A 7,173-nucleotide genomic window follows, 5' to 3' on the forward strand; every position below is an offset into this window, starting at 1 on the left:
AAAAGCCGTTTTTGTTAACCTTATTAGCTGTGTGGTGAATAAATCTGAATCAAGTAATTGGCAGTGAAAATGGAGAAATACAATTGTTTTTAAGTGATATAAAGACAGTTCAATCAATAGGACCCACCTATAAGTATCACTAAGACTGTATATTTTATCATGGTGTTCAGACTTTCTCTTGATCAAGTTAGTGGAGATGCCATTTACTGATATGAAGAATACCAAAAATACTGTTTAATGAGGTAGGTGTTGATTTCATTTTGAATTTGTTGTAACAGGCATATATATGGAAAGCGATAATGTCCTACAGGCTTATTATGTGAACTTGGAGTGGAATAGATTAGAGAGGTTTAGAGAAGGAATAATGTGTATAGTTTAAAGCTTGTGGTGCTGGGTAGATGAAATAGCACGAATAAAATTGGTGAGAAAAATCAGGGGGAAAATGAACAAATAAGGGAATTTTGGCATTTAAAGAGGAGATCAAGGATGACTAGTACTAAATAGAGATATATTAAAAGTTCACTTTAATTATGTCATAGAAACCAAAGAAGAAAGAAATAATGAGAAGAATTACATGCAGCAAATTTATCAAGTAAAATGACTGAAAACTGTTTATTAATTTTGAAAGTTTGGTATTCTTTGATGATTTTATTTAGAGAAGTCTCAGAGAATGAAAAGGAGCTGTATTGCAGCATTAGCTCTATAAGGAAGTTATCACATTTAATAGACGTGTACTGAAAGTAACATTTTTCTAAAGATTTGAGAAATTATTAGGTTTTGCATATTAGTAAAAACCGCTGAATATTGAATAATCACATAGGAGACTTGAAAGAGGATAATTGATAAAGATGTTTGAGGAAGACAGAATAAGATGGGATTTACAGTACACATGAAGGGACAAACATTTGATAGCAGAATGGAATGGGAACCATTTCCATGAAAACAGAAGAAAAGCTTCAAAATATAGGACCTGATGGAAATAACTTCTATGGAAGAAAGTAATTGTGGCAAGGAAATATTGGTGCATTATGTCAAGAGTGTACATAGAGGTCAGTCTTCAGCAGATAACTTGGGATTATTCATGGAACAAAGACTGAAAAGGAAATCAAACCAACATGCAAGTTTTTCTGACTTGGATTAGGTCACTTGCTTCTTAGCTATTAAAGTCAGTGCAGATTCAAGGTCATTTTCAGGTGCCCAAATTTGGATGTGCAGGCACATTTTCTAGTCATTGGGTCACATTCTCAAATGCGATACTGTAAAGGATAGGTTTTAGTACTTCATTTTTCCTGACATTACTTCTGAGCTTGAATTCTGTCCAGACAGAAAATGTAATACTAGATTTGTATCTAAACCCATGTATTGAAATCAGATATTAATGTAAATGGAAAATAGACCCCCTCCCCATCTGCACTTATTGTCACCCCGTGGGATTTCTTGTAGTCTGTCATGTATGTTAAGACCTATTGAGCCATGTTTGTTTTCCCAAATGTCCTTCAGTGTACATTCATCTACTGAAGCCTGGTTAATCTATCCAGTGCCACGTATTTACAGAAAACCAACTCTCTTTCTCCCAGTAGTTATTGCCAATATCTTCTCAACTAAGATTGGGGCTTCTTCCCCACATCCTCAGTTTTATGCTGGGATTTTGTTTGACTTTGGTTTTCATGGGCTTTAATGTATTGCTGTTACCATTGCTATAAATTCATATGAGCAATTTCCCAGCTTTCTGGAACACTGTTTTCTTATGGTCATCCTCCACCTAGCTCTTAATGATCTTTCTACTTCTTTTTCTGCAATGGTCCCTAAGCCTTGAGTGGGAGACTTTTATGGTAAGTGTTTGTAAAGACAGAAAAAGACAAGGTTCTCAGGCCTACAGAAGCAACAAACATATCTTTAACCTTTCTATATTTTCTCCACTACCACAGAGAAAATCATGCAATTTTCTAGCCTACACAAGAGTCTCATGTATCCTATTCATTCCATATCCTAGTTCTCTTGATTTTGATATTCATTTCAAGATAGCAATTTAGTTTCTCATGGAACGTGTTTGAACATCTTTCTTTAGCATGTGGTTGATTACTTCCGGACAAGTTATTCCTGGTATAAGCTTAACTCATTATCTTCTCACTTCATCAGTTAGTATGAACTGACTGCACATCCGCGCACATACATAGATACACATACACGCATAATAATATACTCCATGAAATGAAATGAATTTTATAAAGCAAATTTGTTCTGCTCTAAAAGAAAATATCTAATTTTATAAAAGTATTAAAATGCAGTAGAATTATATCTTGTGCAGGAGTCAGATGATAAGACCAATACTAAGAATAAAAATTATCACTAAACTTCACATAAAGTATATTACATACTCTTTTAAAATATATAGGCATGGGATTCCTTTGCCATCTTCCCTCTCTGGGATTAGCACAGAAACCCACTACCCTTGGGCTATGAACCACCCTTGTGAGTTAGTCAGAATATATTCACTCTTTCACTACCTTGCTCTCTGGAAATAGGCCATGCACTTTTTTTTACTACTGACCACTGTGGTTAGGAAGACAGAGCCTGCTGATTCCTTCAGTATCTCTACACTCACAGTCCTAGTTGTGATTGCCCACCTGGCATGGGGGAGCAGACAAGAATAACTCAGTCCCCCCAATAAAAAAAATGAGAACCTGAAACACAGATCAACTACCTATTTATATCTGATCAAAAATCAATTATGCTACAGGAACAGTAAAAACAAAAGCAAATTTTTACTTAACAAAGGCAGGCTAGAATTTGCTAACAGTTATAAAACCAACAAAAGAAGTTCATCGGCCCAGGTCATAACCCAAAACATGAATAATGTGGAAAAGCAAGATAATACATTCCCACTAAATCTCATCAGTCCTATAGAAATATTCTACAATGAGAACTACCCAGAGGAACCCAGGACACAGAAGTTAAAAGTACCATTATAGCTGGGCGTGGTAGCACGCGCCTTTAATCCTAGCACTCAGGAGGCAGAGGCAGGCTGATCTTTGTGAGTTCCAAGCCAGCCTGGTCTACATAGTGAGTTCCAGGCCAGCTGGGGCTACAGGGAGACCCTGTCTCAAAAAGACAAGAAAAAATAAAAGACATAGACAACTGAAAAAACCTCAGAGAGGATAGGAATAATCTCCTGAATCAAGCTTAAGAAAATGCAAATGTAAAACTTACAGAAATGACAATTCATTTGAAAAATGAATTCATGAAAGAGATAAAAATATTGAGGAAAACCGAAAGTTAGATAAAGATGGAATTGAAAAACTCAATAAGTCAATTAGAAATTGGGAGAACCAATTTCAATAAGAAGCAGGGAGGAGGTGCATGAACACATGGAAATTGTCCTACAGGCTTCTGGGACTCTTCTCATACGACTTACAGCAATGGTGTCAGCATTCACAAGACACATGCAAACTTAAACAGAGAAAAACTCAGCACAGAACTGTGGAAATGGACAGCAGGCCCCAATCTTAGTCGAGGAATTATTGGCAGCTGATTACTGCTGGATGAAGAAGAACTGATTTTCTTAAAGGGAGTGACTCTAGATAGGCTGACTAGATCCCAGTGGATGAACATGCACTGAGGGAAATCTGGGGACACTAACTTTATACAATAGGCCTTAACACAAATGACAGAATGTATGAACTCCAGTGAGGGGCTACGGGAGGGTGCCAAAGGGGGGGATATAAAGATGATTTTCTGAAAAATTCAATAGAAAAAATTAAAAAATAATAATAAAATGGCAAAAAATACAAAAAAAGAAAGAATTTAAACCTATGCTTGGATGTCTCTTCTAAGTCCTGCCCTTCCCTGCTTTTCACCTTAGGTCCTAGCATTTCCTGCCTCATTCTTTTTGTTCAAATACTATTCAGCTCTTTGTGATTCAGCTTAAATACCTCTGTCCCTCTGAAGTCCTTCATGAACAACAAATTGTACTCAATGAGCATTCTCTGTGCTTCCATAACTGCCAGTGTGTATCTTTTTCTAGTGCTCCTAACATTTTATTAAACTTAAATGTGTATGTGTCTCTATGCAGCTGCAAATTCTTTGAAAAATGAGACTTTGTCTGAATGATTCATGTTCTTTCAGTGCTCAGTGCGATGGAGATAGAAAAGATAGGAATCCGGAGTAGTAGATTAAAACTGTGATATTGGTTTCATACATCAAGACTGGCAGAGGATGTAGCACTGAAAGGTTTCCTTAGGTAGGTTGGGAGAAAGACAACCATGAATGAGAAGGGCTTCGCAGTGTTAGTATGTAATGCCATATTACAATAATGACTAAATAAAAACAGCCCAACTCTTCACAATGTTTTGGCAAAGAGGGGACCCAAAAAAAAGGACAGGAAAAAGACTTACCAGCAGATGAACCCATTTCTCTCATCCCTGTCCCAGCTGGCCTCTCTCACAGGCAGGTTCCAATTCCTTTGCCTCAAGTCTGACGATTAGCTTCCCAAACCAGATTAACCAATCACCCTACCATACATCCCTAAATCCTCACCCAGGAGGTCTCCTCACTGCCAAATTCCAAGCCTCAGAATCAGGCATACAGAACTGCTCAGCCGGGACTCTGGTAAGTCAGATCAAGCTCATGGCCTCCCTACCCCATTTTTCTCATCTATCCCCAGCCCCTCCCCTGCTGGCCTCTCTCACAGAGGGGCTCCAATTCATTCACCTCAGGAGGATTAGCTATTCCCTTTCTCTCATGCCTGTCCCTGCTGGCCTTTCCTACAGGCAGACTCCAATTCTGTCACCTCAAATCCCAGGATTAGCTTCCCAAATCAGATTAACTAATCACCCTATCATAGAGCCCTAAATCCTCACCAAGGTGATCCCCTCACTACCAAATTCCCAGCCTCTGGATAAGACATAGAGACCTGCTCAGCCAGGACTCTGATAAGTCAGATCAAGCTCACTGTCTCCCTACTCCACTTCACTTATCCACCCCCACCACATTCCTTGCTGGTCTCTCTCACAGATGGGCTCCAATTCATTCACCTCAGGAGGACTAGCTACACCATTTCTCTCATCCACCCCCACTTTGTCCCTAGAGGCCTCTCTCATAGGCATGCTCCAATTCCTTCACCTCAAGCCCCAAGACTAGCTTCCCAAACCAGATTAACCGCCCTACCATAGATTCCTAAATCCTCATCTAGGTGGTCCCCTCACTGCCAAATTCCCAGCCTCCAGATCAGGTAGACAGACCTGCTCATTCAGGACTCTGACCAGTCTACTACCCAGCAAAACCTGAAATGCTCACCAATTTTTCTTCCATACCCAAACAAAAAGTATCTAAGCACATAAACAATATTAACAGAACAAAAATTCAATTAAAACAAAAGCAGAGCAGAAGTTCCTCTTGAAAACGTAATAGACAAAGAACATCCACATGCCCAGAAGGCAACACAAAAACACAAACAATATGAAAAACCAGGAAAGTATGTCCCAAACAAAACCCATGAGTCCTGAAGACATGCACAACATTGAGAACCACCCTGTAGAATCCCAGGACACAAACTCAATGGAGTTCTATTCAGCAGTAAGAAAAGAAGTTATGAAACTTGCAGGTAAATGGATGGAGCTAGAGAGTGTTATACTAAGTGAAGTAACACAAACACAGAAAAGCAAGTGATGTATGTTTTCCTTCATTTGTGGATTGTAGCACCAGTCCCTTGTAAGTGCATATATAAATTCTGATGTAAAACCAGGAGCCAGGTAAAGGCAAAGGACACATGGAGGTAAAAGAAAAGAAAGAACCTGAAAGGGGGATGGAAGGGAACAGATGTTACCTGAGGGAGGTGGAAAAAGAGGGAGTAATCAGCCGGGAGGAGAGGAGGGAGGGACATGCAAGGGAGCATAGTGTAGGGGAGCAAGGGAAGTCAGAAAAGGAAAGATGGTGGGAGTCGGAAGGTATTGCAAGGAGGGTGGGGATAATGGGGGTGTTGTGACTAGGAAGAGAGAGAGGCCAGAGGCCAGATGGGAAAAATAAAGAGTAAAGATGAATGAATCTCGGAGGCCTAGGAAACCTAGAAGAAAAAGTGATGTCCTAGAAACTTTATGAGAAATGCACATAGAGTGTCTGAACATTAACGCATATGTAAACCTAGGAGATGCTTGGGAGGGAGCACAGTCCCAGATAGGAGAGACCTCCCTTAAAGCAACAAACATACCATACAGCACTCATCAAAGAAGCTTCTTTGTACAACAGATGAAGGCTACTGCAGAGTTGCATATCTGGTCAGGCACAGAGAACATACACCTGGGAGATGCACAGGACTGGGTGACACATCTGCATTCAAATCTACAACCAAGGCTCATGGAACATAGTGGAATAAGGGGTAGAGAGTTGGCTAATGCACCCCTCAACTCTCACCAGTGAGGCTTCCATGTTCATCAGAGTGTCTTACACAAAGAAGGCCACAACTGGGAAAGTTTTGAGAACAGGAGACTGTAGAGTGTAGGATGGGACTCCTATATGGAACCTCACCTACCCAGAGCTCAGGGGCCATTGTGGAAGAGGAAGCAGAAAGATTGTAAGATCCAGGCTGGTTCATGAACATAAGGAGGTGGAGGCTTTCCAGGCCACTGGAGTCTTGCTCATGTGAGCCTTTGGCCAGCAGTGGCATCAAACACAGGACTGATGTCAGCTCAAATAAACAAGGGCCCAAAGTGGATGGCCCAAATAGGTGTTGAGCCATCGCTAGATTGAAAACTATTTTAGACTGATTGGTGCTGGGTGAGGGAAGAGTATGATTTACGTACGACAACTGGATGGGGTGACTAGACTCCAGTGGATGCATTTACACTGAAGGACATTTAGGTACAAACACCTGAATGAATAGGACTCACCATGTCTGGCAGAGTGCATAGGTTTGGTGGGGGTATAGGGAGAGGCATGGATGGGGGAGGGAGTCTGCATTTGAGTGGGAAATGTATGAAATTTTAAAAGCTCAATAAAAAAGAGTAAGAAGGTGAGAGAAGAAAATTAAAGTGGTACTAATTGGAAAAGAATAGTTCAAATTATCACTTTTGGCAGATGGTATAATATTATACCTAAGAGATCCCCAAAATTTCACCAGAAACTTGAACTGATCAAAATTTTCAGTAAAGTGGCAGGTTATACTATTAATCTAAAAAA

The sequence above is a fragment of the Nannospalax galili genome, unplaced genomic scaffold, assembly GCF_000622305.1.
Source record: "Nannospalax galili isolate Female #2095 unplaced genomic scaffold, S.galili_v1.0 scaffold10, whole genome shotgun sequence".
Lineage (NCBI taxonomy): Eukaryota > Metazoa > Chordata > Mammalia > Rodentia > Spalacidae > Nannospalax > Nannospalax galili.